The 24,877-nt window shown below is 41.0% G+C and overlaps 1 protein-coding gene across 13 annotated transcripts in view; it reads left to right on the forward strand.

Annotated features, from left to right (window-relative positions):
- Positions 1-24,877, forward strand: part of HTR2C (5-hydroxytryptamine receptor 2C) — a 245,429-nt gene that overhangs the window by 152,394 nt on the left and 68,158 nt on the right. For 9 of the 13 annotated variants that reach the window (XM_087748938.1, XM_087748928.1, XM_087748925.1 and 6 more), the window contains one exon: positions 5,380-5,803. The exons of 3 other annotated variants lie outside the window; for them this stretch is intronic. The gene's annotated coding sequence lies outside the window, so the exon portion shown is untranslated. Of the gene's footprint in view, positions 1-5,379; positions 5,804-22,965; positions 23,060-24,877 lie in introns of all 13 variants that reach the window. One more of the 13 variants, XM_087748932.1, reaches the window with a different exon arrangement.

A 24,877-nucleotide genomic window follows, 5' to 3' on the forward strand; every position in this document is an offset into this window, starting at 1 on the left:
AATTGGAATAACAGATTGGAGTTAGATGGATGGCAGGCTGAAAATGGTCTCTTGGTCTGTGCTACTCTGAGTTGCTTATTGTCCACTGGAGAAAATGCAGTTCTGTGTCAAAATTGTGCTCTTTTTCATCAAAAGATCAAAATGAGAGTTAATCTTCTGCCCTCTTGTGAATGTGTGTGTTGAAATTGCTCTGTTGTGGGGTGTTGGGTTGGGTTTTTGTGGTGGGTTGTTTTTTTCTAGATCACCAAGTGTGCTGAATTAGAGGTTTTAAATCAGGCCTCTGGAGATAGGCAGCTTTCTTCTTACATGCCATGAAGCCATTCAAAGGAAAACTGAAAGCCACTTTCTGTAAAATAATAATTTTCCTTTGCTTTAGTTAGTAACATCCAGTATTAATGAAACTGGGTTTAAATATTCTTTCATTCTGTTTTTTTGGGGTTCTATTTGCTGGTTCCCAGTTCAATTCCATTTAAGCAGTGCTGGGGTAAGGGGCAGGCATAGCCCATCTCCCGCCTCTGGCTCTCTCCTTCAAACCAGTGTGCAGAACCATGCAGAGAAAAAGTTGTCCAGTACAGCGTCTATATTGTGGTCAAAATGCAACTACAGTCTACACAGTCATACTTTCAAAGAACAAATAGAAGAAACATTTTTAATTGTTTGTGGACCGAGAGAGAAAAAGACTTGCAGTTTGACCTGAGATTTATAACTTTTGCAGTTCATTCTTCTCTAGTTACTTCTTTCCAAGATCTGTAACCACTATTGTCTCCATTTCTGTCCAACAGTTAATTACATTAGTTCACTGACAAACTATCATTAAATGACTGCAGTCTACTTTAATAGCTAGTTTTCTAATTAAATATCTGTAATGGTTTTGTTCTCAGTCCTGGACTTCAGGCATCTAATTTGTTGCTCTCCAGTGTCTTCCATCTTTTATATTTTTTTTTCCTTCTCAGACATGTTTGTGATGGGAGGCCTTTTGTCTGGCTGTGTTACAGTAGGGCTGGAAATGCCGGGTATAAGGCTCTTCCTTCCTGCAGAGGAAGCAGGCACGTGTTTTTGCCATATCCAGTAACACCCAGGAGTTGCCCAGGGTGCATTGAGTTTGACTACACTGTTCTGCAGGGTCGCCTTTTGCAGCGCGGACAGCTGCACGCCGGCTTCATCCCATGTCTCATCAGGTTGTGTTTCCCACACACAGCTGGTAGCTTGCAGTGCCCTCCGGCAAAGCCTGATTCAGTAACTACGGACGTTTCTGCCTCCTGCATGCACACATAGCTTGAGGAGGATGCTCTGAAATGGGCATCCTCGGCGCGGGTTCAATGTGCTGGGGACATTCTCTGAAGTGGATGGGCTACCCTTTCGTCTTCTTGGATTTACTTAGTATAGGGGAGTCCATGGGTAGGATTCAGATATCGTACTCTCATGCAAGGAATACATATTTGTCTTAAACAGGATTGTAACTCGTTTGTTTTAAAAGAATAGTGTGAAGTCAGCGTAGGTGGCTTTTCTTCCTAAAGCCACATAAATCTCTGTGAGGCTCCTTTGTCAGACCCAGAAGAAATCCAGTGGGCTTGAAGTCATGGGCTCAGAATTTTGCCTATGGAAGGAAGGTCTGGAGAAACTGGGCTTAAAGTAGAAACAAAAATGGAAAAAAACTGAGTAAAACCCTGTTCTGTGTCTTAGTCACAGCAGTTTAAAATTGCGTTAAGTTTTCAAATTTTTTGTAGTTTTTAGGGTTTTTTTAAAGGCGATTCTGAGTAGTTGTGTAGCAGCTCAACTACAGTGCTAAGACACTGAAAGAGGTGTTAATAATGGTACGGAATCTTAAATGCCCTGATATTATCCTGCTACTGCACTGGCTTTAAACATTTACAGATTTCAGGGGAACAGCAACTTAATTCTTAATTAAAATCATTAAGCAAATGCAGATTATGTTTAATTTAAATATTTATAGAATTTGTTTAAGCTTTCAAAATAGATTAGACGTTGAACAGCAAATCTGCTAACATCTGAATGATAATTTTACTTCCGAGCCCAATTAAGAAACTAGTCAGGAATACAGCTAATAAGTTGCCGTGTTTGAGGAAATATTTTATAATGTTGTATGTACAGAGGGCCTTTAAAAATGAGTGCTCTCAAGTAAAAGGGATAGTTTAGAAAAATTTTGTTACTTCTGATAGTATTTTAAAATCTTGCATCATCTCTTCACTTTCTGGAAGTTGCAGTTCTTCCTGTTATCCTGAATACAACTGCAAAAAATATACAGTGAACTAAAGAGAGATGAAAACATACCAGCATGCCAATCCACTTGATTTTTATAATGCTTAACATGTTAAATTGAAGCATATGATTATCCCAGTTGATTTTAATTAGTCAACACATGTAAAGTTAAGCATGTATGTAAATATTTTCAGAGTAGAAGTATAAGCCTGCATAAAGAACATTTTTACAATCTTAAGGATGTTCCTATCTGTAAATAAATTCTTTGTGTTAAAATCTGCCACAATATTCCCCCAAGCAAAATTGTTTTGGTAATCCAGTATATCCTTTGACACAGCATTTTCTCCAATATGGTTCAGCCAAGAGTAACAGACTGCCAAGGCTTTTTCAGGGACAAGTTCAAACTCTTGGCTTCTCACTCCTCCTTTCCTCAAAGTCAGTTTTATTCCCTGCCACACCTTTTCATTTTGAGAGGCACCTTCCCTATTGCATTTACCTGTCACATACTTAAAGGTGATCAGACCCTACAGGCTTTAGGATGATTTAATGTAACTGTAAGTTTCATCTTGAAAAAATGTTAATGTTGCCCAAATAAGCTGGTATCTATGAAATCTTTCGGGATTGGGTTTGAAACTTCTGGAAATCTGCTTGGCAGTGTCTCACATTTTTCAGTGTGGCAACAAGTGCTCCTGAGGTTGAAATGCTCCTTGTGCCTTTCATACAGATGTTTCAACAGTACCTCTTAACTTACCTTACGGTCTTCCATTGGTTTTTACTCTATATTACGAAGTCTGTAAGAGCTGCGAGATCTGTTCTGGTTTTCCTTTATAATGCTACTAAATGTTATGTGAATTGTTTTAGATTGTATTTCCTGTCTATTTGTACACTGATGCTTAGGCTGGAATATAGCATGGGTTTAATTTTTTCTTGGCCTCATTACATTTCATTCCTTGCTTCACTGCATCATCTGTCTTGTTAGTCCATAAATGTGATCTATTCTAATCACTGTAAATTCTCGGTTTCCCTTAGCTGTGTGTCACCAGCAAGACTAGTCACTTTGGAAATTGCATTCCTGAAAGGTCATTTTATAAAAGATACAAGTGGAGGCATTGTGCAGTGTTGATGCTTAAGGCTGGGGGCTTGTCACTCGTCTTAGCCCCAAAGCAGCTGCTGCAGTCTGTTCTCTGTTTATAGGCTGATCTTGGTAGCTATCGCGTGCCGAGGAGGTCACCAAGGTCTTCAGCCTCAAGCTAGTAGCACAGCAAAGTCTTCACTGGGATTCGTGATCTGTATGCAGTATAAATTACGTTGTATTTGTAGGGTGGCCTGGTAAAGGAGGGTTGCCAGTTCAGAGTCACTTTTGTTGGAAAAAGGACTTTTTAAAGACAGAAGTTTTGTGGTACTTAGAAACAGACAGTGATGCAGAGCCAAGAACATGCAATGCCTGTTCCACCACAGAATCCTCTTATACAAGAACACATTGTGCGAGTCTCCTGTGCTCACGCTTGGCTTTCTCCCCTCTTCCAAGAGCACCAATGGGTTGGTACTTGGTATATTGATATGACAGCAGGTCTGTGGTTTAGCTGAGATCAGTTACACTCAGTAACTTTCCCCTGTTTTCCGTGCTTATAGATGTCAGTGCCTCCACTATGCTCTTGTTTCTGCGCTGATCCTGCTTTGGGGCTGGTTTGGTGGCACAGATGCTGTGTGCTGCAACCAACACGCATCTGCTATTGGCCTTCCTTGTACTGCTGCTGCTTCTCCTCTTCCTTCCCACTCATTTAGCACTTCTGCACTGTGTTAGATATCCACAGGAAACTCTTAGGCAGAGATTTCCATCTTTCTTGGATGCCTGTACAGCCTCTAGCAGAATGAGCCTTGGCTGGTGCTGCTTCGATGCTCTGTGATCTGTGTGAGTATACAGGGTGCACTGTTGAGTTTTGTCATTTATTTTCACAGGCTGTGCAGCAGTGATGTTTTGGAGCAAGAGGTGTTCAGGTCCTCAAACTATCATGCTCTTCCCTGGCCTGGGCTCCTGTGCTGGACTGACTCCCCTTGCCAGCCATGCTGTGTTCCATGATCTGTGTAGGGGCTCACGGCTACAATTCATGCTTGCAAAAGGATACTATTCACTGTCTTGGATAAATGAGTTTGAGATTCATGAATGAAAACAACAGGATGAAAACTAGATACTAGTACTTATTTTTCTTGAATCTCTCCGTCCTGTTTTTTGTCCCTTTCTGGTGTTTCAGACGGGTGTCTGGTGATGCTGCAGACATAACCAGGGAGAATAAGCAGAAATGGAAAAATGCCAAGTTTTGGTTGGATTACTGAAGGGCAGTTTCCAAAGCCATGTGATGGTACTAAAGCAAACTTCAACTCTGTTCTTTAATAGAGATTTTAATTAATTCATGTATTTATTTAATTTTGTGAGGTTTAGTACCTTTTTAATGACCTTTTGAATTTGTTTCTGTTTGTGGGTGACTCGGATTACTTACTTTTCTAGCCTAGGGATGCTGCACCATCATGTGTCATGCTATATTGGCTTTGATAGTCCACTGGTCACTGCAGAAGGTAGAAATTCTCCCTGTTGCACAGAAATATGCCGTTATATTCCCTTCTGCTAATTTGTCAGATACGCTACTTTAATTACCAAAGTTAAGGCTTAGGGGTCTGATTGCTGAAAAACTTTGGTGACGGACTAAAGCTTCCTCGCTGGAGCTGGTTTGTTGTGTTTGCAGAGGAGCAATTCAAACAAGCATGAGCTTGCGTCAGTTGAACCTGGAGAAGAAATTCAGATGTAAACCAGACTAAATAAACAAGTAAAGTGGAGTGGAGAGTGATGTGAGCTCTTGCTGGTGTTTGTGTGATGAAAGCTGCTCATATTTGAAGCTGTTAATTGCGGGCAATTTTTGCTTGGTGTTGTGAGGTTTGATTTACCCAGAACTATGTTTGATGATAAAATACTAAAACCACAACAAATTCTAAGTAAGCCACAGCTGACCAAGTCATCTGATTAATAGGATTTTATCTAATGGACTAATTTAATGGGGATGTTTGAAATGTACTGTGTGGAAGCCACAGATAGATTCAAATTTCAAGGATGAACATCGTTCTTCATTCCTCCTTCTCTCTCCCTCTCTCTCTCTTCCCCCAAAGGTCTCCCTGGTGTATTTGAGTCTCTTCCCTGGTGAGCAGTTCAGCTCGGTGCCATCCACAAGTGCAGAGTGCTTCAAAAAGAGCCCACTGAAGGCATGCTAGCAAGACCCTGAGTCACAGACGGAGCAAACTTTCCTAGCTTATCACTGTACACTGGCCTCAAATCCTCTTTGGAGCAGCTACCAGAGGGGCTGAACTTTGCTGTTTCCTGCTGTGCTGCCTGGGACCTTTTCCGTGTTAGCAAAGGCTGAAGGAAACCTGCGTCTAGGTGGTACCACGTGAGAGTGAGATACTCGCCCTGCTCCCTGACGGCCTCTCCCTGCTTCGGTCCCTGCCGGCAGCGCTGTGCCACCACGCACCAGATGTGCAGGTGGCTGCAGAGATCTTCCCTCCCTGAGTGCAGGTGCTCTCTTTCAAGAAAAAAGTAAGTGTTGGTCAGTAAATGCTGGGCAAATGTATTACTGTATGTTTGGATTAAAAAAAATGCTGCTCTTGGGGGCAGGCAAGGGGGAGCAGGCAGTCCAGAAGTCTGGCAGTGGCTGGGTTGGCTGGATTGGGAAAGTGCCAGTGCCAGCCCACTGCCCTTAACTTGCCTGGCAAGGCAGCCCTCTCAGATGAGGTGGATCAGGTGAACCCAAGATTCTTTTTAGGAAGGTTTACTTGGTTTAAAATGCTTTGTTAGCAAACACTGCTTTTGACTTCTTGTAACTTTTAACTAGCCCCAGTTCATCTCTGCCTTTATTTTAAATTGAAAGGTACTTTACCTAAAGTGTTCTCATCAGCCAAAGCACTGCTGGGTTCATACACAGAATAGTTCAGTGTTCATCTGTCTCATTTCTTTACTGTCCAAGGTGAATCTCAGGGGACTAAAGCTCTGAACCAAGTGGCTTCAGGCTATTCATCTGGAAGACAGAGCCACTTAGACCTTTGTAAAGAAAATAATTTAGTAATCAGTGCAAGAGACCTGTCTCTAAGCCAACCCATTTGGAAAAATTGCTAGTGTAGTAATTACAAACATTTTATCACAATAATACTGATGATGCCTTTCCATTATTGCCAGCATTTTTTCTTCCCTACAACTACAGGCCTGAGCTGGTTTTGCATCCTCTTCTGTAGTCCTGCATTAGAAATGCTTTGTAATTTGAGATAGACACTGCAGAGCTGGACATTGAGCAGAGACATTTTTCTGAGAATTTCCCTGTAGACTGATGCAGCTAAAACCATTGGGAGGTGAGGAAGACATTGCTGCTGCACTGCTGGCAGGGCAGCAAGCGTTGCCTTCCCCGCTCTGTACATCCTTCCTCTGTAGCAGGAAAGGACACCAGGTCTCTGCCCTCTTGTACAGAGGGGAAGAAAGGGCCAGATAAGTGTTGGTTTGCCTGCACCCCCCTGCCTGCCAGCCCATGTGACCAGCAGCACACACCAGGTCCTGGGTGTCTCCGGGAGCACACCAGTGCCTATGGCGTGGCACTGGTCTCCTACCCTGCCCTCCAGATGTGCCGATTCTAGGTAGTCTCACCCAAACACAGAAGTTTCTCACTCTCTTGTAAAGTATCAGTGGATCAGTGTTTCTGTGCATTCTGCTAATATGTATAGTGACTCTTAGAACTTTTATCTAATCTCACACTTCAGGCACTTACTTACCATATAGTTTTTCCTCATTCTTATTGCACATGAGAAAATGCTTATTTGTGTTCTTGAATGCACATTTAATAGTGCAGTTTCTGTACCTTCCAACCAGCAAGGTCCCATGGTGCTGGATATTGCGCAAACACAAACGATACTGCTTTCTATTTTGAAAAGTTTACTGGCAAACATAAAATTTGAGGTGAAATACTGCATAAAAGCAAAGTGAAAGGTAGGCTGGTCTACAGTTGCAATGTTAATCCCAAGGTTTTGGCTATGTGGTTTTTAGCTTTGCTTTTGTTTTGATTATCAGTTGTTTATAATATTTTGAAAGCGTAAGTATTAGGGTAAGGATCGAGTTCCTGTAGCTGTGCTGGGGAGATGCTCGCTGCTGTCCAGCAACGGTTACATGTTATTTAGGGCAAACTTCTGCAGGGTCTTGCTCGCTTGACTTGGTTGCTGTGGGCTGCTATGTGGAAAAAAAGACAGGAGGCAAAGCTTCCCTTGAAGCTGGGAGCAGGGAGACAAGTAACACAGGGTTTCCCATTTCAAACTTGGGGAATCTCAAGGCGCCACTTTTTCCTGCAGTTCACAGCAAGGCAGTCCAGGCCCAGCACACATATCAAATCTAATGTTTTGTCGTCTTAGTTTAATGTGATAAAGGTTACTGCCTATTTAAATTAAAAACATGGAAAAATACAACAAGGAGCAGAAGTGGTATGCCTTGAGGAGCTGTGCTGTAATTTGTAGGCATGGAAGCCTTTTCGGTGCCTTTCACAAGCTGGATTACATTGCTGGCAGCTATTTTCATCATTGTTTTTTGAGCAATACTAGTGAGGAGGGAGCAGAAAGAAAATAATTTTAAATTGATGAACCCTAAAGGTTCATCTAGAAGATTTTCACTAGCTTCAGAAAAGCTCCTGTAGACTTAATCTAAAAAATTACGGCAAAGATGGTTTATCTCCTTTTCACAGTCTTGTCTTTAAGCCTCTTGATTTTTAATGTACTACCCTTGTCCCTTAAAATCCAGAAAAGTGTTTTGAAGTTTCACAGACTAAAAAACTGGCAGGTACGAATCTTGGAGGGTGTTTTGAGCAACACTGTAGCAGGTAGCAGGGAGACAGAGGTCTACACACAAGGACAAGACCCCAGGAGGGTCTTACTGGTGACGGAAGACTTGTGAAGGCTCAGACTCCTGAAGCACATCCTCCTCTGATGCAGGTAGAGATGGCATGCTTTTTGCCCCAGCGCTTTTTGTGGTTGCTAGTTTTGTCAACGAGTCCTTGATTCTGTAGAGATTTGGGGAGCAGCAGATCCAAGTGACCAGAGTTTACTTTGAGAGAGAACCTGTTCTCAAGAACAGGTAGGACAAGAATCAGTGATGAATGAGCTGGTATTGGCAGCAGAGGTGGCCAGTGAGTGTTTCAAAAGGCAGACTCTTCTCTTGTTCTTTGAGACATTCCTAGTATTTGGAAGTCCATTACAAGTCCATCAAAGAACAAACTTTAAAAAGATGTTTATTCCAGAAATGGCATTAAAGAAGATGTGGAGGCTGTTGTGCAAGTTCTGCTCAAGGAAAACATTTGGTTTTCCTCTTCTGGCAGGGGTGGCAATGATTTGTTAGAATTTGTTTAAAAAATCATGAGAAAGTAACTTTCTGGTGAAGAAACAAAAAAAGCCTTAACAGCACTGACCCATTATTGCTTGCAGATTTTGATAGTGAAGATTTGTAATTTTGGAGAGGGTAACTATTTCCATGAAAAATCCATGGTTGCTGTCTAGCAGTAAAAACACTCTGAAGAACCACACAGGTTGTTTCTGGGGGAGCATTTCTCCCTGTAACGGCTGCAGTAGAATTGCTCTCTCAGGAGAGAAAAAGCCCTCCTAGCCTACTAGTGTGCTCCATGTGGTCATCTACAGGATTTATGAACTGCCCTGCTAATCACCCAGTGGATGTAGGTTAGGATGTCCTGACATCAGCGTTCAGAGACCAAGAGGAAGGGAAGCCACCTCCAGCTGGATTTTATACAGAGCTATTTGTTTCCGAAAGTGCCAGCAGATTTAAATTACTGCTGCTGTTGTCAACAAGTTCCTCCTGCATGTTCTGTAACGATTAAGGTCCTTGGAGGTTTTGGATCACTTATGTTTCTCGGTGTAGCTACATATTGTGAACATAAGGGTTGCATCAAATATATTAAATAATGAATTGAAAGGCAGAAGTTCCTTTCCTTCTGTGTACTTTGGGTAGAAAAATTCCTGCTGACTCCACATTTCTTGCTACTGAAAAAGATAACCTGGTCAGGTAGCTAAATGTTAACTTGAAGGTTGCCAGCTTTTTCACTTGATGTACAATTGCTCTTAGAAACAGCTGCTGCCTTGCTGCTACCAGTGCCAGAGAGCATTTTGTCTGATGACTTAATCAACGTGTTATTCTATCAGGCACCATTTGTGGATTCAAATACAGATGTAGGATGATAATTTTTGGGAAAAAAAAAAAAAAGTTAATTTCCTTGAATTCAAAACATGCTCATCATAAAACAGCCCATGTCCTATTCCTGATATGCTCTGAAGCCAAGTCTAAGCAGGTTGTGCACCTAGTCTGAACTATGCAGGGCAGTGACTTTGCTCTTATTATTTGCAGCAAATTTTCTTAGAACGTGATGGCTAAAAAAAATGAGGCCAGTTTTTTTCTGTAAATGTTAAAACTCTATCTATATCTCTTTGCAGTTTATTCTTTATTGTGTGATTATTTTCTGTACAGACTGAACCATGCAGCAGCAGTTTGAGGCTCACCTTTCAAAAACAGGAGAGTTAAAATGAATTGCCAAAGCCTTAGATAGACCTGGCTAATATGGACGAACCGTAGTGTCTTCTGATCACTTCTAGTTAGTGCTCCTTAGTTCTATCCTAAAAAAGAAAAAATAAAATAAAAAAAAAAATATAGTCTGGGACTTTTCTAAAGCAATTGCAGCTGAAGGAATATCTGTATGGAAATTGGTTGGGGAAACTTCTTGCAGCATCACAATTTTCAAAGTATGTGGAGCAGGAACAAAAACCTGCGAACAATGGGTCCAGTCCTCATGCTTCAGTGGAGTGATGCTGAAAACTTAGAGCTGGTATGTGAGTCGTTAAACCCAAGGGGAAGCAATGGACACTTGGAGTTTTCTTTTCCAGGCAGCAGTATAGATTAGTGCAAGGAAAAACCCAGCAAAACATAATATTTATTGCTTCTTTGTCTACACAAGCCATTTCTGATGCTTGTGAGATTGATCTGAGGTTCCTTCTCTGTTCCCATCCTATTCTCAGGCTACACGTATCGTTGACCCATCATTAGTTGCTTCATTATATGAAGTTTCGTGTGTTCTGCCAAGCAATGGTAGTAAGAAACCAGTGTTTCTAGGGAACAGAAGCAAGCTGGAAATGCTAGTCCCTTTTCCTCTGTATAACATCCACAGGTTTGCCAGTTTCTTTTTTACCACCAGGTGCGTAGCCGTGTTATTAGGGTGGTGCAGAACAAGGAAAGTACAGGCCCTGTCTTCAGATCGTGACATGTCTATGTTTAAGTCTTCAGGGAATCTGGGTAGTGCTCTGCTTTGCCAAAGAGCAGATCCTGGGTATGATATGCCCGTTACCAGAGAAATCATGTCCTTCTGACTTGTACTCAGCTCAATAAATGATGCCTGAAACACGCAGTCAGACCTCATTACTCTCCCTTGATTTGTGCCTGTGCTCAGCAGTGCGGATGGGTAGTTTCTCTCGCTTGTCTTTTTAAGAGTTTATGGACTGCAGAATAGCTGTTGTTTGTCCACTGTGAAAGCGGAGAGTGTTGATTACTGATGTTCTCAGCATTTACAGAACTTTATTTCTTTGAAAAGAGAGAAGAGGATGAGGCTTTCTGCTCCATTACAAAGATTGTTGCTTTTTATGCTGAGCGGAGGTTTGATTGTTTGTTTTTTTTTCCCTGGAAATAAATTTCATTGAAACTCTTTACTGCTGCATTGAATTAAAAGCTTCTTCTACCTATAGGTATTTTGATAATATTGCAAGAAGCCAATATCTGGTGACTTCCAGAAGAGACATTTTCATCCAAAGTTGGCTTCTGTTGTTCTTGATTCTAGCTGGTATTAGACACTTCGATAGATCCGCTATATTCAGGTTTTTTTGGGTCAATGTAAAAAGGTACGTTAATGTTATTGACCTTTGATTTGGGAGGGCATGTGGGTTAGATTACATGTTACATTTTCTTTTGAAAGGCGTTGCAAATTTTTCCTTTGGCAAAAATTCAGGTGCAACAAAGTGAAGGTCAGCTTTTCATTTGATATGACCCTTTATTACCTGGGCTTGCTTCTAATCTTGTTCTCTGGGTTTTTGTATTGCTGCAATTCCATTGTGCTTAGAGTAAGTGGGACCAAACCCAGGACTCTTGTGTTTATCCTGAAGACCTTGATAGGAAGCTTGCTTTGCATGTCTTCGAAGAGTTAACAGTTCTTTTTGAATCTTGACCTGTATGTACATTTTAAGTACTAATTTAGCTCCTAGACTGCCCCAAAGCTTCAGCATTAATTCAGGAGATAATCAGTAATCCTGGCTTTCACAAAATTTTGTAAGTTTACAGAATTATAGAGCTTTCTCTTGCAAGGAAATTTCTTGATCTTATTAATAAGGAAAACAAGAAGGTCAAAGGTGGCACAAGAACAGGTTTATTTTTTTAATTTCCAGGGTCTGATCATAGTATGCTTCCTCAGTTTGCAAGCAAGGACATGAAATGCATCTCATTCCCACCAGCAGAAGATTTGCCCCAGCCTCTGCTGGGGAGACCGGTCATCCTTAGACAGTCATGTTTCTTCTTTCTTTTCTCCCTAGTATCTTCCTGACTAGGAGTGCCCAATTACATCCTAATTGGCTTCTTTCTTTTTATTGACCAGCTCTCCTTCTGAATGGGGGTCAAGGCTGACCTATTTTCTCTGCTGGATATGCTTGCATATTTTTGTAGCTCTTTTGAGACAAGCTATTAAAAAAAAAAGAAATAAAGAAAGAAGTCCTAATTTATCCAGCTTGTGGATAAGCAGGATTTAAAATGCTACAATTTGCTTCATAACTCCCTGTAATGAGCAGGAGGGGGCACCTGCCTATTTTCTTAAGCTTAGTAATTCTAGTGTATCCTATATGAACAGGGATGTAACTATTGTTCCTAACATCTACTTTCCTCTGCTTGTTTTAACACTTCCTGGATAGGTTAATCAGTAATTTTAACCGCAATATGTGATTCCGACCTACAGTCATCTAGTAGAGGTTGCATAAGAATGTGTTTTAAGCTAAAGCGAGGGTATGCACACTGTATCTTGAGAGATGTTTCTTTCAGCTCACTTCTTAGCAGACCTTTCCGGGGGCTTTTCCTGGTTTATTCTTAGCTTCTCCTGACACTCGCAAATGACTGCAGAAAGATGGGTTATCTCTGTTGTGTAATGACTGCCAGCAAGCAGGACTCCTTCGCTTCTTCAGGCCAATAACAGGAGGAGAACAGCTGACCCTCCCCCTGTTTTATTCTGAGTGATGACACTCTGTAACCTTGTGGGGGATTCTTCCATAAAAGCAGCGATGTGTTAAGAGTAGAGGTAGATGACATCAGAGAAAATAGCTTCAGCTGCTGTGAGTTATTTGTGGCCATTTGGCAATCTGCTCTTAGCCTCAATTAAACACCAAATTGCCCTGGTGTTCTGCATATGCATTGCTATGCAAAACAGGTATGAAATAAAAGCTACTGTATTAAAGGAGATGTGCGACCACGCAGTAAGGCTGTTAGGTGCTTAGAGAGATGACCACTGCATCCAATTCTTAAATACACTGATTTTGTAACTGGTAATTTTTACAGGCTAGGAAGACTGAGAGCATATTTTCCCTGTCTGACCTCTCTCTGGGTTTGGGATAATCTGTTTTACATTGAGTGTCATCACGGTTCGTGCCTTGCCATTTCCATATGGTAGGAGGAGACATTAGGAGATCTTACCTCATGCCAAAGCAGCTGGTAGCTACGTAAGGCATGACATTAGAAAGCAGCTTGCTATTATCAGGGGAAAATACTAAAGGCCCTGTGTTCAGACCTTGTAAAATGTCCTTAGTTTGGCATTGTGAAATACGAGGTGATATCTCCGGTGGTTCTCACACAGTTATTTTGGCTTTGTATTGCTACTCAGCAGGAAAGTGTTGAGGGGACCAAGCCAGCTCATGCATGTCTTCACTGTGGCCTGGTGGTGTGGCTCATAGGGATAATCACAAACAAGACATCTGGCTGAAATCCTGCAGTTGAAGTTGCAGCTACTTGTGCAACTATCCATCACCCACCACCATTCTTTGGCTCTTCAGCAGGCCAGTGACATTTTCTTATGAAAATCCATGTTGTTACTGTTGTGTTTTAGTAGGAAGTAAAAAAGGACTCCTGGGCTAGAGACAGACAACTCTCTATGACACTTGCCATGAGAAGGACACCTGGGCTGGAAGTGAAGAGTGCTCAATACTTAAGGCTATGTTTAATATCCTGTCCGATGACCTTTTGTAAGAAGAGAGCTGAGAGTGCTAATACCCAGGGTAGTCTGTGAAAGGATATGTGCTTTCAATCAGCTTCCCAATAGTAGGATAATAAAAGCAATAATCCTTTTAGTATTCTGTTTCTATTATATCTGTTTATGTTTTCCAAGGTCATTAAAGCAGTAAGCAATGGGGAAGATAAGCTTCCAAGGAGTTGAACTGCAGAGCAGTGAAAAACATCACACCCAGCAGTATGGATCGTTCTCCTGCTTCCAGCTCTTGGTGGGGAAGTCAAACCATGTAGAGAACAGACTGAGTGGTTTCCCAGGGCACTGGTCACAACAGATTTCCAATACAGCGTGAGCTTCATCTTGTGGTCTCCAAGCATCATTTGTTACCTTCAGACTGAGAATCTGGACTTTTTCCTCTTACCAGGAGACCAAACTATTTGGCCTGGGGGAGAGAGGGAAATTATTTTTATAGCTGAGGGCTCTGATTTGTTTTGGCGTCAGTAAGTTTGTTTAGGTTCTTTAAAACAAGAACAAAACCCACCCCATCTGCCCCCAAAAAAACTGTCAGCCGCTGCATGTACTGATTTCTCTTGGTGAAATTTTTAGCATGATAGGTTGGATGCAGTAGCAAAAAGAAGATGTCATTTAAATGTCCAAGGTGTGCTTCTGTTCTCAGCTGTGGTGAACTCTACCCCTAGGTAGATGATATGCATTTTCCCTTGACTTCATTAGACTCCGTACACAAGAACCAAACCTGGCTGTTCATATTAAAGCAGCGTAATACTGAGTTGCCCATCCCTTGTGAACTCTTGGCATTAGAGTGTCTCTACTGGGTCAGTCCAAAGGTCCATCCAGCCCAGTATCCTGTTTCCAACAGTGACCAGTAAAAACCGCCTAGGGAGCAGCACTGGGCCAAGGGCAAGCACACAGTCCTCGCCCCTGTAATCTCCCAGGCTCCAGCAATTTCTGCTTTGGGACTTCCTAAGCCAGATCTGGTATTACCCTGTTTAATAGCCCCGAATGGATTTTTTTTCCTCTCATTATTTTGTTTAACTGCTTTTTGAACTCATCTAAAATTTAGTATTCATGACATTCTGTGGCAATGAGTCCAATAGTTTTAACACAGCATTTTTTGAAGAAGTATTGGAGGATTTCTGTAGGTTACTGGAGGATCTCTCTAGTTTACCACCATGTCACTGGTATTGGCTACTCCTAGCTTTTCATGGGAAAATATAAAAACTTTGAGATGAACAGTTATATACTCAATTTCCTAGAGAGAGAAATGTATTCTTTGGGCAGTCAGTAGTATATTGCTGTCATGAACTAAATAGTTCACATACCATATGACTTGTGGCTGTTTTAACTGTGGGTGATGTCACCTTTGCCTATACAGATGTCTTTTGAATGCACCTCTTACCTCTAATTTAGTAGTATTCTATGTCATTGAGCAGCAAATTTTATTCTCCTGCATAGAAAATGCACTGCATTTTTGTTTAGGCCTTGATTTGTTCTTTGATTTTGCTTTAAGTAAAACAAGCAAGTTTTGTCCTGGAATACTAAATAATTATTTTACTATAGATGTTTTGATTAATTAAAAGATGTAGCCAAGCCCCAATTTATAGTACAAGATGTATTTTGATTGCCAAAGCCTTGAGCTGCCTTTACAGCAGGGCTCTTGTCCATACCCAAGTTCTGTTCATTATGCTGTTCACGTGGAGCTCTGCAGGCAGTTCTGACTCCATTGGCCGAAGGACTCCCCGTGGTGGACAGGGTGCATATGAGGACAGCATTGTAACATACATGTTGTGTGTGTACGTTGGTGATGGAGAAACGAAGAACAGTGGTAATAGATTATAAGCAGCAGGATCAAACAGTACTTTCTCATGCCACAAGAAACCTTGCAACCTAATCTGACCTTTTCACGTCACATAGACAGTAAAATTTAATCCCTTGCGATTCCAGCCCAGGACCTTTTTTATTTTAGGTGCTGGCCATGTGCTGCTCCTCTCTATAGCATTACTGTCAGTGTTAAAGCCCAGTTTTATTGCATACTGTGGCACGGTAATGATTTTGTTTTGTGTACCATGCTGTACACATCCAAGCCAAATTGTTGACAGTCTTAATGTGTTTTGGAGCAAATGCATTTCCTGAGGTACAATGTGTTCCACCTTATCCTTTAGTTAATATATCAATTCTTCTGCCTCAGGCAGAGATGCTTAGGCTTGTGTCTCTTGGTTGTTGCTTTTAATTTGAATTCAGTTATGAGCATTGAAGAAACTGTCTCAGACATTACAATTGCTTTAAATTCACAATAAGAATGGTCCATGAGCCATCACATAGTTTTCAGACATTCACGCTGCTGAAATTTAGGCGTCTAGCTTTGGCTGTGCCAGGCAGCTGTAGAGAATATCTTTCCACGTGGGCTGCATAGGACAGCAATGATATTCAAGTTACATTGAAGTTGCATAAGATGAGTTGAGCTCCTCTGCTCCACTAACTGCTGAGCATCTAACTGCTCTTGAAAGGAGTGGTCCTGCTCACGTTTCCCCACCCTGACTTCACTCGGGGCTGCATGTTCCCAGCACTTCTCTTGCATTAGTTCTTGCCTTTACTGACCCATTAGTGAACTAATTCAAATCACTGATTAGATGGTGAATATCCCAGCTGGGGGGGAAAAAAAAAAAAACCAACAAAAAGCTGAGCTGGTGAACAGATACAGCTTACTTCCAAGTGATGGATTTCAGACGTGATGAATAGCCAGTCCAAAACATGCCCAAAGTCATGCTTTCCATTACGTATCTGATGGAACAGCACTGAAGCATGAAAGTTCTGTGAAATACATTCCCGACTATCTTAATTTTATCATCTCCCTCTATTTTCTGCCTTTCTGTTACTGCTTCTAGTCTGGCAAGCAGAGTGGTTATCAAAGAGTTCCAGTTTATATAGGAGGGTGTGCTTTGCTCTCGTGGCTGAGCAAAACGCTTGAAAACTTTGAGTGTGTGCAGTCCAGGCTTTCTGTAGTGAGAAACCAGGGATGAACCCAGCTGGGGTACGTTGTTTGCTCTACTGCTTCTCTCAGATTTTATTTCCAAGATAGGAGGTCTTGATTTATCTGCTTGTAAATTGAATATAAGTGTGTTTACCAGTGTTGTACAGACATTGTGTGGCTGAAAGGTTGTCTGAGAGTCCACGGATAATTGCTGTGTAAGCACTTGTAATGAAGGAGTCCTTCTAAATTAGCTGTCAGGCTTTCTGTGGAGTTTTTCCTGTGAAGATATACCAATATATTGGTGTCTTAAGGATGCTTTGAAATATGGTCAGGTGAATTAGTTCACCTAAAGAAAGAACATGTCTAAATTATAGTCCCATTTCTCTCTGTATCTGAGAAAAGCTGGTTTCTAAGACTGCAAAGCCAAAAGAAACCCAGGCTGTGGTGTTCTCCCTTTTGCTCTTTCTTCCCCTCCCGTTTTGGCAGCTTGCATAGCTCCTGCCACTGGCCAGGTATGTAAGTGGAAAGCTGTCAGTATTAGCCACAGGAAGCCTTCAAGCCTGACTTAAAGCAAGACCTGCTGAGGAACTTGTGGGGAGGCTCCTTCAACATGGTTCTCCACCCCACTGTGCAATTCACCAGTGTCGCCTTGGGTCAAACCAACCCATAGGTCCTGAGGCTGGTGGAAAAGCATCAGAGTTTCATTAAGATGCAGAGATGAGCTGATTAGTCATGTTGATTTACAGCAATGACTAACTGATTGGTGAACTTCTGGGTGCAATCTGAATTTCGGGGAAGGCTGTTTGCTCTGTGACAGTTCCCTGCTTTTCTTTATGATTGAAACAGAGTGGCCTTTTATCTCAGTGTTTGGCAGAAGGTGAAGCAATTGTACTATTTTGGCTGCCCTCTGACAGCTTCTCACAAGGATGCTGGGACTTGAGACAGGCATGAATCAATTGGCTTCTCAGAAGAATTCTGAGAACTGGCTCTGTGCCACTCTGCCTGGAAATGGGACAAAAATAATGTCATTGCTCCATTCTCTTCCACTTCGCTGAAATGCCCCAAAATCCTCAGACTAGAAAAACCCTTCACAAAACAAAACAAAAAAAAAAAACAGCAGTGTGTTTCTGTTAATAGTGACAGGATTTAGGGTGACTGAAAGACCCGAAGTACTTGGCTTTGCTTGGTGAACTGAAGCAGAGAAATATGGATTGAACAGTCAAGTGCTAATCTGCAAAGAGCAAGTGGTGTGGTTTTTGCCTCGGGAAGAAATCATGCTCGGGTATGAGTGATGCACAGCAGGGGAGCAAAGCTGGAGACTCCCGAACTAACAGCACGAGCTGCTCCCTCTCGAGCCGAGGAGCTTCACTCCCCAGTTGCACACTGTACCTGCTCGTTCTCTGCAGAGCTGCCTCAGATTTAGGAAACCTGTAAGGGTAGAAGGATGTTGCTTCAAAGACATGGTATCAGAAGATGTTATTGTGGTTATTTAGTCTGCCTTCCCACATCTGGAAGATCGGAAAAATGTAAAGGCAGATGATAAATGCAGCAGGAGTCATTTGGGGAAATGCTCAGTTGCGGTTTTAAGGCTGGGAGCACACCTGTGAAGAGCAGATGTCCCATATTATTTGTCACAGGGGAAGATAATTTTCTTTCAATAATGCAAAAACACTTTTTAAAAAACAATGTTTTAACGTTCTCAGGATCTAATTAAGGAAGCGTGTGCAATAAGCAACGGAGCTAGCCCCTTCCCAGAGCTGGTGTGACCACACGGTGCAGTGTCCCACCTGCCAGGCTCTGATGCCAACGCTGTTCTTTGATACCTGCAACATTCCCGTCTCTGGAGCTAACCTCTGGTAGCTGAAGGTCTATGCATCTTTCAGCACCTTAACTTTTGTCTCATTTGTTGACAAGATTAGTATGTTCATATTTCACAGCATTTTTGAAGACACAAAACCAGGCTGGTTTCAGTGTTGTCTCTGGAATGTTAAAATGCTTTAGTGTGATTTTGCAGGGTCTGTTATACTCAATAACACAATTTGCTTTTTCCATTCTTGTTTAATTAATTTTGAATTAAAAGGATATGTCTAGAAGTAAGCATGTTCTTGCTAATTTAAGATCACTTATTAATAATATATTTGAACCTTGAATAGAGATTAAAATTTAGTATATTAGTTACTTTTAGGCAGCTTAACGTTTTTAATAGAGAGAAAAATCCATCTTATGTAACTAAGCCTATAATTCTAAATGAAACTGATTTAGCTGATCTGATAAATAATTAGTGAAATTGGAAATTAGATAAATTCTGATTCATTAGCATCTGATTTTAGATTGTGATTGTAAAGAAACAGGAATGGGAAGAGGATGCTGGAAGTGTATCTGTTGGTAAAGTAACAATTAGAGAGGACAAAAGTAATTTAGTCAAGATTTAAGATTGCCTGAACTGACAGTACTCAATTTTTTCCCACAATGAAACATAAAACAGTGCTAAAGATTTCTCTGTTGTTATAAAATTGAAGTGAAAGTGAGGGTCATCAAAACTCCTATGAGGACCATGAACATGTTGAATAAACTTAGATGAATCAGTAACTTGTATCGAGTAAGAAATAATAAATTTATCTGATTGATTGCTCCCTGGAGTTTCATCTGGGGTTTATGGGATTGTGGTGTGGGGTAGAACTGGTGGGAGCGGGATGAGGCAAATGAACTGAAACACAGCAAAAGCTGAAGGAAAACTTATCCCACCCACTGCAGAGAAGGAACCTCAAAACTGAGCATTAATTTATCTTAGTTTGATATATCTAGTACAACACGCACTGCAGTTATGTAGCTGTTTGATATGAGCTGTTGTTAGATGGTGCTAACACTTCTTCCGTATGCAGGATTTTCTTCGACTTGTTTGTGGACAGCTGGTGGTCTGTGAAGAACTGGCTGTTGATGTGGCTTCTGTTCCTCATTTCTAATCCTAAAAATACATGAAATACTTTCTTCATCTTACTCTTCCATGCAGCAGAATTGCCTGAAGACTAACCATGCATCTGTGAAGTGTGGGGAATGACAGGATCCACGAGACAAGGTGCCTGGTAGGAGTTGGTCTGTGCTAGGAAAATGTCTGGGAATCTCATATGAAGCACCAGAAGGAGTCCAGTTGCTTTTAAGATTTTAAAAAGTTCTGGATTCACAAGAGACTGCTAGTCCCTGCAAACCAGCATCTCTGCCAGTTTGAAAATGCTGTTTTTTCAGTGCCTGTTTCCCACACATCGCTGTGCCTTAGATAGCAGAGAAGCACGTTGCTCTCATCTGTTTGGAAACTTCTTTCTTGCTGCTGGTGGTGGGGTAGGTCCCCTGGTATTAAGCATGGATCCTCCCTACCCTCTCTGTGCCCCAAAAAACCTTTACCTGTACGGTAGTTATTCTGTTCTCTAACATATGTTTTGGTGAGCAACCAGAGCTTGTGTGCGCATGGAAGAACAGAGCTTTAGGTGCCAAAACAGACTTTGCATATGCCAAGATGGTTGTACTGGATTACAGGAGTCTGTGAGCCCAAGCTGGAGGTGAGGGATTGCAGGATGATGGGCTGAGAACTCAGTACGCCATCCTGAAAGTCCTTGAAAAAAAAGGAGTCAGAGATACCATTGACTTAAGATCTGTGAGAAGCCATTTTTAGCTCTTGCTCATGGTGTTTGCATAAGTTACAGATGGCTGAATTTTTTGTCCCCTGCTTTGTACCTAGTACGCAATGAGTAGTTTCCTCAGTGTGTAGTGAGACAGTCCACTGTCATTGCAATGATTCATTACCTCACTATCATTCTGTACACAATTTATCAGCCTGAAACCAACTTTCCGAAAATGCCTGGTATGTTTACAGTATGGGGAAAATATAACAGAACTAGCTCTGTGGATAATTAGAGGTTGGGGTCAGGAGCATAGATAATACATTACTGAAATGGCCAGTGCCATAAATATGTTGGTAAAATTCAGAAGTACTGGAAAGCAAATTAACAAAGAATAAAGACCCAACTGTTCTAATGGCCCCAACGTAGCCCCTAAATCTGCATGAACAAATGTTTATGAGCAGAATTAGCCCATTTGGCTATACAATCTGTGCAGTGTGTACTTGCTTTCATTTGCAGTAAATGTGAACAAAAAACTTTGTATTCCAGTGTTATGTATGCAAATCCAAGCCCTGGATCTATGGTATGTTTAGTGATGCATAGTGTACCTACTTACAATTTTCAGCACCCCAGTGCAGAACTGGAAACATTTGGGAAGACCCAGACTGAGTGTTCTTTCTTCTTCAAGGGCTTTTTTCTTTCATTGGTCCTTTTAAGAGTGACTAGATGTAATATAATATAATATAATCCTTTTAATAGGCCTCTGACAGAAATCTTTTTTTTGCCTTTCTTGCAAGGTAGGTGGGTTTCATAAGTTTTTTCAATACACTCACAAAAAAACGTTCACAAAGTTTCCAAAACAGGTGGTGTGGTTTGTAACTGGCAAACTAGCCACCCAGACTAAGGTTCATTCCCAATACTACTTTGATGTGGGAGTAACATTTTGTTCAACTTCAAGCTGCTCTGCCAAGTTCAGTTTTATAGGTATGCAAAAATCCAGGAGATTCTTGAGTCTTCCTTGACCGGAAATCTGAGAATGTGGGATTTCATTTTTCTGCCCTGCCTGCTTCCATCCTATGTGAAAATCAAGACAGAGATGAAAAAGGTACACTTTCAAATTTCAGAGGAACACCAGCTTGGATTTATGCCTAGTACAAGGGTAAAAGGGTTGAGCATTTTCTAACTAGGATTGTGGTTCTCTAGTATACAGCGCTACGGTTGACTCACTTCTATAAAAAGAATGTAGTTCATTTTATTTTGTAGGTACCAGAAAATACTCAGAAAAGTGACCCTACTGGGTCATGATTTTCTGCTAGTGATTCACACAAGTCGGTCCCCTGGCTGAGTGTTCTTGAGGATGATCCTTCTGTAAGACAGAAAAATCTCAATTATTGCTTTCAGCAGCAGTTAAACAAGCTGCCATCTTGAGCAGCTTGGAAGTAATAGACTGTGCTGAACTGAGCTCAGCTACAGGCATGCATCCTACGCAAGGCTCTGGTCCTAGACGCATACAAACTACTAGCTATATACTTATGCTCCAGGGACTATTAAGTTAAGAAACATTTCCCTTTGTACAAAAACTGTGTGAGTGATATATGACAAAATGACACATGGATTGTCACCTATTTAGGCTTTAATATGTTCTGTTTTCCAGGGAAAGCATCAATTACAGGTAGATCGACAGCCAATGTACCTTGGGCACTAATGTCTGCAATCCCAGCACTGCCACAGAATCAGGCTCGCAGAAAGGCAGCCCAAAATCAACACAAGTGAAATAAACTTTTGAAAAGTTCTGAGGACTCTTACTTAGTTGAACCATAACTAACAGCAACAAATTTAAAAAAATGATCAGGTAATTATTAGAGAACAATAACATTGTTAGGCTGACTGGGCTATACACCAAGGGGCTGTCAATCACGGTTGTTATGAAAAGCAAAGCATTTAGAGGCTGTCAATCATACCTATTTGTAAAAGCTGAAGGACTTCAGGAATTGTTACGCCTGAATTTACCAAACGCAGAAATAACAAAAGCACCTGAGTCTCATGCAGACTGATATTACAGTTTATGTAGAAGTTCTTGCATAAGTTTATGCCTTTATTAATCTGAAAATATCTTCTGACACTGGGAACTTGAAAAGGTTTATTTTTCAGCTAGCTCCTTTATATCACTGATTTTTTTAAGGCTGCTTAAGTGTGTCAAGTCTAGTAACAAAAAAGTAACTTTTGTTACATTCCTTTGCTGTGAAGCAAAAATGTTGGAGTTAGTATGCAAATAGCAGAGAGCTGGTGCTGGAGCCCTTCGGTTTCCTGGGAAGTTTCACACATTTCTGCATATCCAAAACGCTGCAGCAAATACCAGCTGGAGAATTTAAAAGGACTCAGGAAATCCTTGACATGGAGGTACTCACCCATAGATGTTATGAGAAATGGTCCCCCTGAGGCTGAAAAAAGCCCATGGAACCTTGTGTCTGTTTATTTTTAAGAGAAGTGCTGAACGCATGTACTCACCTAATTCAAACCAAAAGTAGTAGTTAGTTGCTTGTTTGTTTGTTGGGTTTGTTTTTTTTTCATCTTTTTTTTTTTCATCAAATTGAAGAGCTTTTATGAGATAATGGCTTTCTGATGATACCTTTCTGCATTTGAAAAAAAGGAGTTTCCTGCAGTCTGCATCACCCCACTGTGTCCTGGATGTTCTGGATTTGTAAATCACTGCATTTTATACCTGAGGTCAAGTGGAAGTGTGTGTCTGCGCGTTGTTTGCGACACTGTTTGAAAACCTGTTTGTTACTGAATAACTTATGGATTTCTACTTCTTTGAAAGGTTTCCATCGAGGAATCAGTATCATTCAGTTTTATCCAAGACCAATGGCTTTCAGGAGGTTTCTTGCTGCTCCGGGCCCTGCAGGAGCCCCAGCGTGAGTAACCCTGGCATTAAGCCCTACCTAGGCATGAATTTTTACGTTAATTTTTTCTCATATTGGGAGCTTCACTTTACCAGACACAACATCAGGAGCATGTTCCCTGAGTACTGATACCTTCCCTCCTTGCCAGCAGTTGTTACTGCAACAATGACCTTGGTGTCCTATTGTATTGGGCACTTTATTAAGCATGGTGGGACTGAAGGAGGAGAAAGGGGAGGAGAAGTCCCTGCTCCAAACAGTTCATGACCTGACCATCCTAAATAGATTTAGAAAGTAAAAGAAAAGGGGTTAACCTGCCCAAAGTCATCCAGTGAGCCAATGGCAGACCCAGAGGTAGAAGCTACATCTATTTGATGTTCAGAGTAGTTTCTTAGGTGGACATGGACCACACTGCCTCCCCTGGTGGCATGCCCATGTACCGCAGCAATAAGCATCATCTCGCCAAAGCAGTAGCTGCACTCACACAATTGGTAATTAATTCAGTGAATTTTTAAAGCAAATGTTAATAATTAAACTCAAGTGGTTAATGAGTTTCTAGAGAAAAGATCAAATTATACTCTTCAAACATGGAGTTAGAATTTTGACTAATTAGGAGAAATATGTTTTTCCCGTGAGGGGCAGTTGCTGAAGTGACAGTTTGGAGACTGTTGTGACAGCATTTGCAGAGATGGGTGCCAGCCAAAGAACAGAGCTTTTTTAGTATCTCTGGTAGTGTAGTAGTTTCTTTTGAAGGCATAATTATGTTGCATTCTTTGCACAGTTCATTAGGAAAAGAAAAACAAAGAACTTGTATTCCATGTGGTTGGTGTTCACACATTTTTATCTTAGCAGGATAGAACAAGTTGTTAGATCTAGAGAGTAACATGGTGTCTCTCCCTCTTTCACTGCTAGCCTAATAACATAGCTAGTGCTAGGTGGAAAACAGCTTTTCTAGCCCACAACTGTTATTCAGGAGTCCATTTTTTTTTTCCTGTGTGAAATCTCAGGAAGTGTAAAAATGTCAAAAGGCCTATGTAAACTAAAAATCTCAACAAGAAATAAGTTTGGGTCAATTTGGGTCATTTTGATGTCTTCAAATCTTTGATTTCTATGTAATTTTTAATATGACTTTTTTTTTGCTGCTACTTTGTTAAATATAAAAATGGAAAAGCAATTTCAAGCTTCAGGATTATTTTTGTTTTCAAACTACAAAAATGAAATTTTCTCAACATTTTTCCCCAGTACTTTCCGTTGAGAAATGCAACAAAACTGTTTCCTCGCAAAAAAGTTTCTATGTTGACTTAACACATTTTTTTGGCAAGAAAAAAAAGTTTTGTGGAACTATTCCCAACCAACTCCAGTAATATATATTCTCTTCATTACATCTTACCCATTTGCAAGCAAAACAAGTAAACAGGATTGCTACAGAGCCAGAATTTATCAGTGGTGTCAAGATAAAGCAGATTCATTTTCTTCAAGCATACGTAAGGCGGTCTTTATGGTACAAGAGCATACGAGAGAATAAACAATCTTTACTAGTCATTAAATGGACATAGCAGAACTGAACCATCTTGTACTTCCAGAAGCTAGCAATTACTTTTTCACACATCTGGTTTAGTCCCTTTATACAAAGGAGAAAACCTAATAAATACATCCTAATAACTATAACCTGCCTGATACCAACACAGCCTGTTAAACCAATTATAAATGGCTTAACTCCCATTTCTCTTTAGTAACACCCTGAACTGCCCTGATATGGTGGGAAATTAGCTCCATACCCTAGGACATCCAGTCCTTGGTGTGGAGACTGTTGGGCGGTGATACCTGATCTCC

This window comes from Nipponia nippon, unplaced genomic scaffold (genome assembly GCF_047370975.1).
Source record: "Nipponia nippon isolate SJK-2023a ecotype South Korea unplaced genomic scaffold, ASM4737097v1 scaffold_12, whole genome shotgun sequence".
Classification (NCBI taxonomy): domain Eukaryota; kingdom Metazoa; phylum Chordata; class Aves; order Pelecaniformes; family Threskiornithidae; genus Nipponia; species Nipponia nippon.